The following is a 15,244-nucleotide window of genomic DNA, read 5'->3' as shown; positions in this document are numbered from 1 at the left end:
CTCACTGCAACCCCTGCTTCCCAGGTTCAAGCGGTTCTCCTGCCTCACCATTCCAAATAGCAGGGACTACAGGTGCACACCACCACGTCCAACTAATTTTTTTGTATTTTTAGTAGAGACTGAAATACATGTTAGTAGAGACTAGAATACATGTTTGTAGAGACTAAAATACATGTTTCACCATGTTGGCCAGGATGGTCTCCATCTCTTGACCTTGTGATCTGCCTGCCTCTGCCTCCCAAAGTGCTGGGATTACAGGCATGAGCCAGTGTGCCTGGCCAGCTAGCTCTTAAAAATTATTGTCTGGCATCAGCTGTTCACTGTATAACTTTTTATCATTGTCATCATTCATATTACAAATTGTGGCATTTAGGGGTTCAAGAATGAAGATGCCAGAAGAATAAGCAAATTTCTCGTTTGACTGATGTCTTCCTGTGGGTTCTGTGTTTCGTTTTGTTGTTGTTGTTGCTGTTTTAATGTTTTTGAAGAAAGGGGAAATTCAGTTCATAAAACAGTACCTATTTAGAGAACATATAGTTTTCCAGCAGTTATGGAGGAGCTCAGGAAAGATTACAGCAGTGAGGAATTTCATTGCATTTATTCAGCCTGTAACTAAAACAAATAAAAAAGGGAAATAGCTTATTTCTATTTTGACTTCCTCTTATTGTATCTTCCTTGCATGTGTTAGCCTTGTGATTTGAGATTAATCAGGGGTTATTTCTAGTTGTCCCCATAAAGAGAAGAGAAGCAAAGGAAGACAAAGAGGTTGCTTCTAAAACTAAAACCCATGGTGTATCATTTAGTATTCCAGTTAGCCAGTTGTAAGAATAATTTGGAAGATAGGAGAAAACCATCTTGTATGTTTGCTGAAAATCTTTATGGAAAGGAGGCATTTATAGAATGAACTGGGAGTTTTATTATGTAAAATTGTTTTGTTAGAAAAGCATAGTAATATAACTATTCTACAAAACAGTCCTCTCACATATGCACAAGTTTGCTTATTGCAGCATTGTTTCATACAGTATTGGAAACTGTAAACAACATAAATGTTCATCACTAAGTTCCATCAATGGCTGCATAAACTGGTGCATCCTTAGTATGGAATATTATATAATTTTTTTAATGAGAAAAAAAGCTATGTACTGACTTAAAAAGATCTCTTTCAGACAGTGAAAACAAATTGCAGAACGGTTTTACACAATAATATCTATGTATTTAGGTTTTATTTTTTTTTTTTTTTTTTTTTTTTTTTTATGTTGAAAAGATATATATATATATTTAGAATTAGGCAGCTGGACTCAGTTTAGATGATCCCAATTTTGTTGGCAACATCCAAAGCGTCGTAATCAGGAGCCAGTCGAACATACGCCTTTTTCTCTCCATCAGGCCGAATCAGGGTGTTGCCCTTGGCCACATCAATGTCATAGAGCTTCTTCACAGCCTGTTTAATCTGGTGCTTGTTGGCTTTAACATCCACAATGAACACAAGTGTGTTGTTGTCTTCTATCTTCTTCATGGCAGACTCAGTGGTCAGCGGAAACTTGATGATAGCATAGTGGTCAAGCTTGTTTCTCCTGGGGGCGCTCTTCCGAGGATATTTGGGCTGCCTCCGGAGTCGCAGTGTCTTGGGCCGCCGGAAGGTGGGTGACGTGCGGATCTTCTTTTTTTTGTGGCTGTGGACACCTTTCAACACTGCCTTCTTGGCCTTTAAAGCCTTCGCTTTGGCTTCGGCTTTAGGAGGGGCAGGAGCTTCCTTCTTCGCTTTCGGCGCCATCTTGTGAAAAGGGTCCGTATTTAGGTTTTATACACACAGACACCACACACATGTGAATGTATGTATATTCTTGGAAATGGCGGCTGGGCACAGAGGATCACTTGAAGCCAGAAGTTTGAGACCAGCCTGGGAAACAAAGCAAGACCCTGTCTCTACAAATAATTAAATTAAAAAACCTAAATTAGAAAAAGAAATGGTCTGGGAGGATACCTAACATACTAAGAACTTTTAGGGAGGAACGTGAAAGGGGGTTATGGTCAGGAACAGCTTCAGCTTTATCTATATAGTTTAAAATTTTTTTTTTTTTTTTTTTTTTTTTTTTTTTGAGACAGAGTCTCGCTCTGTCACCCAGGCTGGAGTGCAGTGGTACGCAGTGGTACGATCTCAGCTCACTGCAAGCTCCGCCTCCTGGGTTCACGCCATTCTCCTGCCTCAGCCTCCCGAGTAGCTGGGACTACAGGTGCCCGCCACCTCGCCTGGCTAATGTTTTGTATTTTTAGTAGAGACAGGGTTTCACCGTGTTAGCCAGGATGGTCTCGATCTCCTGACCTCGTGATCCGCCCGCCTTGGCCTCCCAAAGTGCTGGGATTACAGGTGTGAGCCACCACACCTGGCCTATAGTTTGAATTTTTATGAGAAAATATTTACTGATGATGGAATTAAAATAAAAATTTTTAAGAAATACAGTATGCACAGTGGGATGTCAAGGAGACTGGATTCATTGGTAGAAATGAGTATATGATTGTATTATTTTTAAGTCTCTGTTCTTACTGATTGGAAATGTCTAGAGATTTTTTTCATCCATTTAATAACACATTCTTCTTTTCTTACACCAGCCTATTCTAAGAGTAATGCCACCTGTCCTCTTGATCTTATCTTTACCCTGTTTCTTCATGACCTTACTCCATCAGTTACACCTTGCCTTCTCGCTTAGTGACCCAGTTTCTTCTTTTAATACTACTACTTATCTTTGGCTAAAGCCTGTCTGAAACTTTCCATTCTATATTTAAAAAAAAAGAAGAAGAAACCTTCTCAATCTTGCCGTCCTTCTGAGTTATCACCCTATTTCTCTTTCTCCCTTTACACTGAAATATTTAAATGTAATTTGTACTCCTGCTTCTAGTTTCTCATTCCTCGTTTTTCATTTGCCTTTTGTTTCTACTACTCTAATGAATTTTACATTTTGAAGTTAAAAGTAACCTCTGATGGCCTCTTTTAATTCGATTACAGTTACCTAACTCAGCATTCAATGGCATTGACCATTCTGCTTGTTAAACTTCTTTCTTTGGCTTCTGTGATATTCTTGTCTTGGTCCTTCTCAGACTCCTTTGTGTTTTTTTCTTCCATATTCCTCTTAAATTTGATATCTTCTGTGACTAGATAAAATGTCCTTTCCTGTAGTTCCCATTGCATACTGTTCAAAATCTACTATAGCACTTTTCATAACTATATTGAAATAGCATTGTCTCTTGCCCTATAGACTTTTAAGATCCTAAAGGGTAGAAGCCAAAGTGTTACCATTTTTGTGTGGTTGTGTGTGTGTTTGTTTTGTTTTAAAATTCCCCATGGCTGGGCGCAGTGGCTCACACCTGTAATCCCAGCACTTGGGGAGGCCAAGGCGGGTGGATCACTTGAGGTCAGGAGTTCGAAACCAGCCTGGCCAAAATGGCAAAACCCTGTCTCTACTAAAATACAAAAATTAGCCAGGCACAGTGGTGCATGCCTGTAATCCCACTACTCAGGAGGCTGAGGCGGGAGAATGGCTTAAACCTGGGAGGCAGAGGTTGCAGTGAGGCAAGATTTGTGCCCCTGCACTGCAGCCCGGGCAACAGAGTAAGACTCCATCTCAAAAAAGAAAAACATAATAATAATAAAATTCCCTGTATCCTCAGTTTCTACTCCCATGCCCTTCTTGGTCTCCATAAGCAACTATTCTTATACATTTTTTATTTGTATATATTCTTGTGAAATGTATTGCCTTGTGTGTATCAATTTGCATAAATGGTATTTTGTTATCTAGCTCATTCTGTTTCTTACTTTTTATAATTACTGTGCCTTTGCAATCCATCATGTTGCCATGTCTTCACATGATCTATTGCTTCTATCTGCTGTGTCATACTCCATAGTATACACTTATTTTACTGAGTCTCCTATGTGGCTTTTTTTTTTTTTTTTTTTTTAAAGAGACGGGGTCTTGCCATGTTGCCCAGGCTAGTCCTGAACTCCTGGGCTCAGGCAATCCTTCCATCTTGGCCTCCCAAAATGCTGGTGTTGCAGGCATGAGCCACCATACCTGGCCTCCTGTGTGACTTCAGGTCTACACCTAGCATAGCACAGTGGTATGTAGAATATGTTAGCTGAATAAATAATACATAAACAGATGTTTCCTGATACTTTGTTCTTAGCCCTGTCACATCGTAACCTATTTACTCTTTTCCTCAGTGGATGATTTCATCTGTTTTATTGGTTTCTATGGGTTGTTAACACCCAGATTTGTTATTTTCTTATACCTAGACCTATATATCCAAGTGCCTTTTTGACATATGTACCTAAATATCCCATATCACAGTCTCTGCATCCTTCCCTAAAAGCCTATGTGTTCTGCCTTTGTTCTCTGTTTTGGTTAAGGGTATCACCAACCATCCACTCACCCAACCTAAATACTTCAAAGTATCTGTGTGTCTTCCCTCTTCATGTCTAACGAGGTGCCAAAACCTATAGGCTCTTCCTCCAGAATACCCCTTAAATGTGGTATCTCTTTCCCTCTTATATTTTGACTTTAGATCCAAATGGTGTCTGGATCTAGCCTCCTATCTGACACTCTGCTACTCATCTTATATCCTAGATTTGTAGCCTAACCATCGTTAGTATCAAGTTGATCTTGTCATTTTTCTCTTTGAAAACTTCTTGTGACTCCTTGCTGCCTAGAAAATTAGGCTTTAAAGACATTAATTCAAGACATTTACAGACTGGCTGGAACCTAGTCTCATTTCCTGCCAGTCTACTAGCTATAAATCTGACCTCTGTAGCCAAATTATGCATTTTCATTCTTCTATAACCTTGCTTGAACTGTTCCCTTGCTTGGAATACTATTTTCCTTTCCTTCTTCTTCACACCTAGAACCCTTCATATAAAAAGTGTATCCAGCTGGGTGTGGTGGCTCACGCTGGTAATCCCAGCACTTTGGGAGGCCAAGGCAGGTGGATCATCTGAGGTCAGGAGTTCAAGACTAGCCTGGCCAACATGGTGAAACCCCATCTCTACTAAAAATATAAAAATTAGCCGCGCGTGGTGGCACACACCTGTAACCCTAGCTACTCGGGAGGGTGAGGCACGAGAATCACTTGAACCCGGGAGGCAGAGGTTGCAGTGAACCGAGATGCATGCCATTGCACTCCAGCCTGGGCAACAGAGCAAGACTCTGTCTCAAAAACAAAAAGTGTACCCAATAAATGTTCATAAAATTGAATCATACATAACATGGTTTCTCTTTTTCTGTTGTCTACACTGAATTAGTGATAATAGGAGAATTTACGTATTTGTGCTGATAAGCATCACAGATTATAGGGATTTGTCTAGTTTCTTTATGTTTACTTTTTTTATTATTTTTTTATTTTTTCACTAAATGTAAGCCCCTCGGTGCGGGGGGGGGGGGGGGCAGCAGGTCCTTAATCTTATTTGCCACTATATCCCAGGTATCTTGACCCAAGTAAGTACTTCATAAGTATTTGTCATACAAGAGAATGAGTTCAGACCCTGTAAGTCTACTTTGAATATATTCAAGGCTCAAAATAGATTGCTAATTATTAATTCATATTTCTCAGAAAAGAAGCTTAACTTTAGTAATACAGTTTTATAACTTTTACTGTTGTTGATAATTTCCATTTAGTGACATTATGTACATCTTACCCTGTACTAAGAAGGAACAATTTGTTCTTCAGACAGGAAATCATTGCGTTGTGTTTGTTTCTTTATTGGTAGTGAAGGATACCACATAATTGGAATATGTGCTTTTGCTCACTATTTTGTATTCATCTAAAGAAAAAATCGTTTGGAAATTATTTCCTATTATTTGTTAATTTTCTACTGACATTTAATCTTAGTATCCTTTCCTATCAGACTGCGACGTGATCATCTGCATTCCCTGACAGGTTATTTTATCAGATAAAATAGTTCAGTATGAAAAAAAAGAGTACGGTGTTGCTTGTCTTTCTTCATCTGAATACATACAAAAATATTATTTCCCAGACTTTTTAGCTAAGGACCTTTATGGTCATCTGTCTAAATTACACGGGTTCTCTATCTTTCGGAATGTATCGACTGATCCTCCATTTCGCCTGTGATTTTTTTTTTTTTTTTTGAGATTTGCTTTTTTATTTATTTTTTGTCCCGTTTTACTGTTGTTGTTTGTTTGTTTCTTTGGCTTTCACAAAATCTTTATCATCCCCCTTTGTCTGTTTGCTTTCCAAATTGATAACTTCGAGTTCTTTAACCTTTAAAATGTCTTTTTCAGGCTCTTGTCCATCCTTTTCTGTGAATATCTGTCATAGGACAAATGACTGACATCTTCACAACAGACCTAGAAATTATTAAAGGAAGAAGGTGCCAAAACAGAGTCTAAGAGGCCTAGAATAGAGCCAATTTTCCTATTCTTATAGGATTAAAATGGAAAAGGGGGTCTTGGTTATTCTATTCTTATCTGGTGACATTTGAAGTTTCTATATGGTATTGCTACCCTTCAGAATGAAAAGAAGAGCTCATGCCACCAAAGGTCACTCCTGTTCTTATCCATCCGTATCCCAGTCCTCTTTAGCACACTTCTTTTTTTTCTTAGAGATAGATCTCACTATGTTGCCCAGGCTGGTCTCACATGTCTGGCCTCAAGTGATCTTCCTCCTTCAACCTGCCAAGTAGCTGGAATTACAGGCGTGAGCCACTGTGCCTGGCTCCCTTTAGTATACTTTTTTTTTTAACTTTTATTTTAAGTTCAGGGGTACATATGCAGGTTTATTATATAGGTAAACTAATGTCATGGGGGGTTGTTGTACAGATTATTTTATCACCCCTAGTACCCAGTAGTTATTTTTTCTGGTCTTCTCCCTCATCCCACCCTCCACTGTCAAATGGGCCCCAGTGTCTGTTGTTCCTCTCTTTATGTCCATGTGTTCTCATCATTTAGCTCCCGCTTATAAGTGAAAACATGTGGTATTTGGTTCCTGCGTTTGGTAAGGATGATGGCTTCTAGCTCCATCCATGTTTCTGCAAAGGACATGATCTCATTCTTTTTTATGGCTGTGTGGTATTCCGTGGTGTATATGTACCACATTTTCTTTATTCATTCTACCACTATAGGCACTTAGGTTGATTCTGTGTCTTTGCTATTGTGAATAGTCTGCAGTGAACATTCATGTGCATGTCTTTGTGGTAGAATGACTTATATTCCTTTGGGTGTATATTGAGTAATGGGAGTGCTGGTAGTTCTGTTTTTAGGTCTTTGAGGAATTGCCATACTACTTTCCACAATGGTTGAACCAGTTTACACTCCCACTAATAGTATATAAGTGTTCCCTTTGTCAGCAACCTCACCATTTGTTATTTTTTGACTTTTTAATAATAGCCATTCTGACTGGTATAAGATGGTATCTCATTGTGGTTTTGATTTGCATTTCTCTAATGATCAGTGATATTGAGCATTTTAAAACATGCTTGTTGGCCACATGTATGTTTTCTTTTGAAAAGTGTCTATTCATGTCCTTTGCCCACTTTTTAATAGAATTGCTTGGTTTTTTTTCTTGTAAAGTTGTTTGAGTTCCTTCAGGTTTTTTTTGTTTGTTTGTTTTTGTTTTGAGACGGAGTCTCACTCTGTTGCCCAGGCTGGAGTGCAGTGGCGTGATCTTGGCTCACTGCAACCTCCGCCTCCTGGGTTCAAGCGATCCTCCTGCCCCAGCCTCCCAAGTAGCTGGGACTACAGGCATGCGCCACCACACACAGCTAATTTTTTGTATTTTTAGTAGAGACAAGGTTTCACCGTGTTAGCCAGGATGGTCTCGATCTCCTGAGCTCGTGATCCACCCGCCTCAGCCTCCCAAAGTGCTGGAATTACAGGCATGAGCCACCGCACCTGGCCAAGTTCCTTCCTTATAGATGCTGGATATTAGACGTTTGTCAGATGCATAGTTTTCAAACATTTTCTCCCATTCTGTAGGTTGTCTGTTTACTCTGTTGATAGTTTCTTTTGCTGTGCTGAAGCACTTAAGTAATTAGATCCCATTTATCAATTTTTGCTTCTGTTGCAATTGCATTTGTTGTCTTTGTCGTGAAATCTTTGCCATTTCCCATGTCCAGAATGGTATTGTCTAGGTTGTCTTCCAGGGTTTTTGTAGTTTTGGGTTTACATTTAAGTCTGTAATCCATCTTGAGTTAATTTTTGTATATGGTGTAAGGAAAGGGTCCAGTTTTAATTTTCTGCATATGGTTAGCCAGTTATCCCAGCAACACTTATTGAATAAGGAGTCCTTTCCCCCATTGTTTTTGTCAGCTTTGTTGAAGAGCAGTTGGTTGTAGGTGTGTTGCCTTATTTCTGGGCTCTCTATTCTGTTCCGTTGGTCTATGTGTTTGTTTTTGTACCAGTACCATGCTGTTTTGATTACTGTAGCCCTGTAGTATAGTTCAGAGTTGGGTAGCATGATACCTCCAGCGTTGTTCTTTTGCTTAGGATTGCTTTGGCTGTTCAGGCTCTTTTTTGGTTCTGTATGAATTTTTAAATAGTTGATTCTAGTTCTGTGAAGAATGTCATTGGTGGTTTGATGGGAATACATTGAACCTATAAATTGCTTTGGTCATTATGGCCATTTTAATTATATTGATTCTACAGTTCATGAGCATGGAGTGTTTTTCCATTTATTTGTGTCATCTCTGATTTTTTTGAGCATTGTTTTTTAATTCTCATTGTGGAGCTCTTTCACCTCCCTGGTTAGTTGTTTTCCTAGCTATTTTATTCTGAGTGTGGCAACTGTGAATGGGATTACGTTCCTGATTTGACTCTCAGTCTGGCTGTTGTTGGTGTGTAGGAATGCTGGTTATTTTTGTATGTTGATTTTGTATCCTAGACTTTGCTAAAGTTGTTTATCAGATGAAGGAGTTTTTGGACTGAGACTATGGGATTTTCTGTAGTCTATATTTCTGTGTCTATTCTAGATATAGAATCATGTCATCTGCAAACAGGAATAGTTTGACTTCCTCTCTTCTTATTTGGATGCCCTTTATTTATTTATCATGCCTGATTGCCCTGGCCAGGACTTCCAATAGGAGTGGTGAGAGAGGGCATCCTTGTCTTTTGCCAGCTTTCAAGGGGAATGCTTCCAACTTTTGCATATTCAGTATGATGTTGGTTGTGGGTTTGTTGTATACTTCTGTTATGAACAGAAGATAAAGGCAGTCTTAGGTTGGGATTACTTGGACTTAATAGTTGCAGTGGTCAACTTTAGCATGCATGATTTCACCATATATTTGTGCCTTATTGCAGTGATGACCATTGCCAGGTTATATTCAAAATTATCACTAAACACCCTGCAATGCAACGATAGCCCACTTCTTACTTTTTAGTCTTGACCTTTTTATTCTTTCCCCATTTTGTTCTCTAAAGAAGAATGATCCTTCCTTAATTTGAGTCCCAATCTATCTATTTGACTGCTGGTTGAAACCGAATAGCTAGCTAGCTACTTCTCTCTACATAAGGCTACAGTGACAGCCGAAATTGCTCCCTTTCCATCTGCTGACTTGTGACATAGGGCTTGTTCTTTCTCTTAATATGTTACTTAGATACACTATTCCATCTTCTGTCATTAGGATGTATGATTACACTGTCCTTGCTTCTGTTTGCCTGCCCTGGCATCCTGCTCTCACCACGCTGGGGATCTTAAAGTATTACTATCCCCTTTTTCATTCTGCCCTGTCTCTTTTCACACCTCCACCTCCACTTCCCCCACAAATTTCTTATTCCTGTTACTTGATTACTTCTAAATATGAATAGTTTCTACTTCTTAACTATGATAAGGCCCTCTTCCCAGGACCTTACTTTTGAGCAGCTTGTTTCTTGGCATGTTTCTGTGTGATATCAGTCTGTTTATAATTTAAGAAACTTGCTTCAAATAAATTTTTAGAGTTAAGACCCATCTCACAGTTACGCAGCTTCAGATCTCTCTCCCATAGAGTACCTTAACGAGAGGAAATGAGGATATCCTTTAACATCTTGTTTACTGAGCTCTTTTAAAATATATTAACCTTGAAGTTTTCTGCACTCTCTGTTAATAGTGAATGAAAGAGCCCAGCACATCTCCAACAAAGGTTTTTCAAGTTCATAGGGTTAATTTAAAGTGTCACACACAGCTATAGTCTGTAGGCTGGGCTTCATTGTGTAATACTTCAGAGAGAATTTTGGGTTGTGTGGGCCCTCTACCCGAACCCCGCCAACCTCATGGTGTTTCCTGTAATTCATTAAATTGCCAATTGCTCCATTTATCTGCCAGAACCCACCCACTTCCAGGGTTGGCCTTTTCCTTCCTATTCCTTGTGAATGTAAAGTCTAAGTCTTAGAAAATTCCGATCTCAAATAAATTGTACTTGGTGTTCCTCTAAACATTAATGATACCATTTAGAAAACATTTAAACAGAGAGGCTATTTGTTCATTGTTGATGTTAGGCCTTATACTTGTCTAGCAAATTTTAAGCTCCTTGAGGGCAGTGGACTACATCTTACATAGTCACATCTCTATTCCCATGTCATTACTCACATCACTTATAATACACAGTACCCAGCAAACATTAAGTATTCAATCAAACCATTCAAAGCCTAGGCTCTGCAAATCACACACAAGTCCAGAAAACTTTGCCACATTTCTCCAATAATATTTTGGTTGTTTAACCCTGATAACACAGAAATGTGTTGTGTTGTTTGTTTTTTGTTACATTGTGTATATTTGATGTTAGACCAAACCTCTCCTGGTTTATAGACTTTATAACATTTGTTAGTTTAAAATAAAACAATAATACTGATTACTTATCATTTGTTAGAATTTCCATGTTTATCATGGCTTAAATTGTTTAAAATGATAGATTCAGGATTCAGATTTCTTGCATTCTTCATTCCATTCTAGTGTTTCTCAAACTTTTTGGACAGTAACACGTATTAAAAAGTAGACTTTGCAGGGTACTTCTAGCATAAGAATACAGGGTACACACCTGTATTCTTATGCTAGAAGAAAAGTTCCTCAAAATGCATCTTGTAACATTCAGTGCTCTGCAGTGTTTTTTATTCTGTTTTGTTTCATTTTTAAGTTATTGATCAAGACCTACTAAGTTGAAATTCATTCCTTCAAAGTCCTGGGGATGTGTTTCTGTATCACTCAATCAGCTAACGTAGTCAGCACTTAACTATATATACCACTTATTGTTCTTCACTACTTAATTACTTTTGTGACCTTGGGAAAGTCACATGTTTATGTTCAGTTTTTCTACAAAATGAAGATAATAGTGATGTTTACTTCATAAGGAATGTTGTTAGGAATAGATTAGATATGTAAAATGCTCAGCACTCACAATAAACACTCGACTGTTAACGTCTCTGTTGTTTTTGCTGTCATTATTGTTAAAATTACTTTGATTTGACCTTCCTATCTGTTTTGGAAATACTGTATGTGAAACATATACTACATATAACTTGTTTCCTTTTAACCTTTATTACATATATTTACATTCTACATTGTTTAGCTGGAGGTATAATTTGGATATAGTGAAATGCACAGATCTTAAACATTTCAATTCAGTGTGTTTTCACAGATGCACACATCCACATAACCCACACTCCTGTCAAGACTCAGAACATTCTTATCACACCAGGAGCTTGTGCCCATTCCCATTCATCCCCCTGTCCCCAGAGGAAACCAGTGTTCTGATTTTTTGTTCACCATAGTTCAGTTTTGTTTATTCCACGACTTCATCTAAACAGAGTCTCATGGAACATACTCTTTTATGCCTGGCCTCTTTTTTTTTTGTTCAGTATGATGTTCAGGTTCATCAGTGTCACTGTATGTATCAGCACTTTGTTGCTTTTTTTTTTTTTTGAAATGGAGTCTTGCTCTGTCGCCCAGGCTGGAGTGCAGTGGTCGGATCTCAGCTCACTGCAAGCTCTGCCTCCCAGGTTTACACCATTCTCCTGCCTCAGCCTCCCAAGTAGCTGGGACTACAGGCGCCTGCCACCACGCCCGGCTAGTTTTTTGTATTTTTTAGTAGAGACGGGGTTTTACCGTGTTAGCCAGGATGGTCTCAATCTCCTGACCTCGTGATCCGCCTGTCTCAGCCTCCCAAAGTGCTGGGATTACAGGCTTGAGCCACTGCGCCTGGCACTTTGTTCTTTTTTATTGCTGTCTAGTATTCCATTTTATGAATACACCACATTCTGTTTATTCTCCTGTTGATTGATATCTGATTATTTCTAGTTTGGGGCTGTTATGAATAGAGCTGCTATAGGTAATTGTATAAAACTATTTTGTAGATATGTCTTTTTATATCTTTTGGATTAATATTTAATACTTAGAAGTAGAATTACAGGTAGGATTTGTCTAACTTTATGAGACATTTCCAGATCAGTTTCCAAAGTAACTGTACTATTTTATACTCTCACTAGCAATGTGTGAGTATTCTAGTTACTCTACATTCTTTCCAGCATTTGATGTTGTCAGTCTGTAATATTAGCCATTCTAGTGGCTGTATAGTGGTATCTTCTTATTTTTTTAACTTATACCTCCCTGATCCCTAATGACTTGAGCACTTTTTCATATGCTTTTGCCTATTGCAATTTTCTCTTTAGGTCTGTGATGCATTTCTATTTTTGTATATGGTGTAAGGTATGCATCTTCTCATTGTATTTTCAGAAATGTACAGTCTCCTGAAAAAAGACATTAGGATCTAATGTATCATTTGAAATAATACTTTTTTCAGTTGGAACAAATGTACCACTTTGGTGATGATACTGATAATGGGGTCTGCTGTGCCTGTGTGGGGCAGGGGATATATGGGAGATCTCTGTATCTTCTACTGCATTGTGCGGTGAACCCAAAAGTGCTCTAAAAAATAAAGTTGTTTGGTTTTTGTTTTGTTTTGTTTTGTTTTGAGATAGTGTCTCACTCTGTAGCCCAGGCTGGAGTATAGTGGTGTGATCTTAGCTCACTGCAGCCTCTGCCTCCCAGGTTCAAGCAGTTCTCCTGCCTCAGCCTCCTGAGTGGGGACTACAGGCATGTGCTGCCATACTAATTTTTATATTTTTAGTAGAGACAGAGTTTCACCATGTTGGCCAGACTGGTCTCAAACTCTTGACTTGCGGTAATCTGCCCACCTCGGCGAAAAATAAATTATTTTTAAATTATACTTTAAAATTCTTAATTTATATTCAGAGCATTCTCCCTTTATTAGTTCATTAATCTGTTCGGTACTTGTTGAATTCCTAAACTCATTTTCTTCCCCACCTCAAAAGGTTATTATTATGGACTCAGTTCAGAATGTACATATAATTTGTTTCAACCACCTACCTACACTGAACAAGTAAGAAAAAAAGAAAAAAAAAAATCTCAACACGTTTGATTTCAGTTTCATTAGAACATTTCACAGGACTCTGGAAATTGAATGTTGAAGCAGCTACATTATGCTGTTTACTCATATTCCTTTTTTCTTTTTTTTTTAAGAGACAGAGTCTCGCTCTGTCACCCAGGTTGGAGTGCAGTGGAGCAGTCTCAGCTGACTGCAACCTCCGCCTCCCAGGTTCAAGCAATTCTCCTGCCTTAGCCTCCTAAGTAGCTTGGATTACAGGCACCCACCACGACACCCAGCTAATTTTTGTATTTTTAGTAGAGACGGGGTTTCGCCATGTTGGCCAGGCTGCTCTCGAACTTCTTACCTCAGGTGATCACCTGCCTCGGCCTCCCAAAGTGCTAGGATTACAGACAGGCGTGAGCCACCGTGCCCAGCCTGTTTACTCATATTCTCATGCTGTCAACAAGCAGCCTAGGGGCTAGAAGTGCCACACTTGTACCTATTTATACAAAACTATTTTTAGTCTTGAATTTAGTACACTTCAGTCAAATAATAATAAATGGTCATCAGTCCTTATGTAAATAATTGCTCTTATAAATATTTATGGTCAGGTTGACTCCAAAGGGAATATTTGAAGTTCATTCTATTTCACAGTTAGTTAAAATATTTTTGAGACAGAGTCTCACTCTGTCACCCAGGCTGGAGTGCAGTGGTGCGATCTTGGCTCACTGCAACCTTCCCCTCCCAGGTTCAAGCGATTCTCATGCCTCAGCCTCCTGAGTAGCTGGGATTACAGGCGTGCGCCACCATGCCCAGCTAATTTTTGTATTTTTAGTAGAAACGGGGTTTCACCATGTTGGCCAGACTGGTCTTGAACTCCTCACCTCAAGTGATCTGCCCACCTTGGCCTCCCAAAGTGCTGGGATTACAGGTGTGAGTCACCACACCTGGCTAATTTTTGTATTTTCAGTAGCAACGGGGTTTCCCCACATTGGCCAGGCTGTTTTTGAATTCCTGACCTCAAGTGATCTGCCTGCCTTGGCCTCCCAAAGTGCTGGTATTATAGGTGTGAGCCACTGAACCTGACCTGAAATATTTTTAAATCATGAAAATTTTCTCCCTTTACTATCATGTTAAATTTTTATACTATTTTCCAAAAATTAAAGTTTAATTTAAATGAGGCTAAATCAGCTCTCTTATTGGTATCAAACATTAAAATCTAGTTCTTGTTCAGCAATTGTAAAGGAATTTCCAGAACCAGATTTTCTTATAATATTGTTATCATCTTTATCCAGAATGTTTGCTTTATTTCCAGTTGCTCAGGTTGCTATAAACTATTTATAGCTTATCTATAGTGTGAATTACTTGACAATAAATAGGTTCAATGTGCATGTGAAAATGATTCCTTTTAACCTGCTTTTGGTAGCATTAACCAAATGCTTGGAATCATATTCTTGTTCTGGTCCCTGGCATGAAGTATTCAGATTTCTTTGAAGGCCTATGATGTTCATATTGCTGATTACTTTTTAAAATATCACTTCAGAATTGTCTCATTAGTGGCAAAAATGCATCCTAATCCAGTTATGGTACCAGCCTTAGTCTTGAAAATAAAACCTTATAGTCGAATATAAACTTCCAATTAAATGGGCCTTAATTCTTCACTATTGGATTTTGAACCATTTTTCATGTTGGTGCCAAAGAATAAAAAGAAATTGATTTCCTACTTTAAGATTGGAATATACACACACACTATCCTGGGAAGTGGGGTGGAGATGACTACTTCATATTTCGTTTTGAAGTTAGGAATAACACAACTGAAACTTCTGGAGAGCAAGTATGGCCGACTCTAAGAATATTATGTGATTTGATTTTAAGCTTTCAGTA

The 15,244-nt window shown here is 38.6% G+C and overlaps 1 protein-coding gene and 1 pseudogene across 2 annotated transcripts in view; one reads left to right on the top strand and one right to left on the bottom strand.

Annotated features, from left to right (window-relative positions):
• The window catches only part of CTTNBP2NL (CTTNBP2 N-terminal like), a 65,169-nt gene that overhangs the window by 34,292 nt on the left and 15,633 nt on the right, over positions 1–15,244 (top strand). The window lies entirely within an intron of this gene.
• On the bottom strand, positions 1,221–1,800 carry LOC140709478 (large ribosomal subunit protein uL23 pseudogene; annotated as a pseudogene).

Source organism: Chlorocebus sabaeus, chromosome 20 (genome assembly GCF_047675955.1).
Source record: "Chlorocebus sabaeus isolate Y175 chromosome 20, mChlSab1.0.hap1, whole genome shotgun sequence".
Lineage (NCBI taxonomy): Eukaryota > Metazoa > Chordata > Mammalia > Primates > Cercopithecidae > Chlorocebus > Chlorocebus sabaeus.
This window is presented reverse-complemented; position numbering and strand designations above follow the sequence as displayed.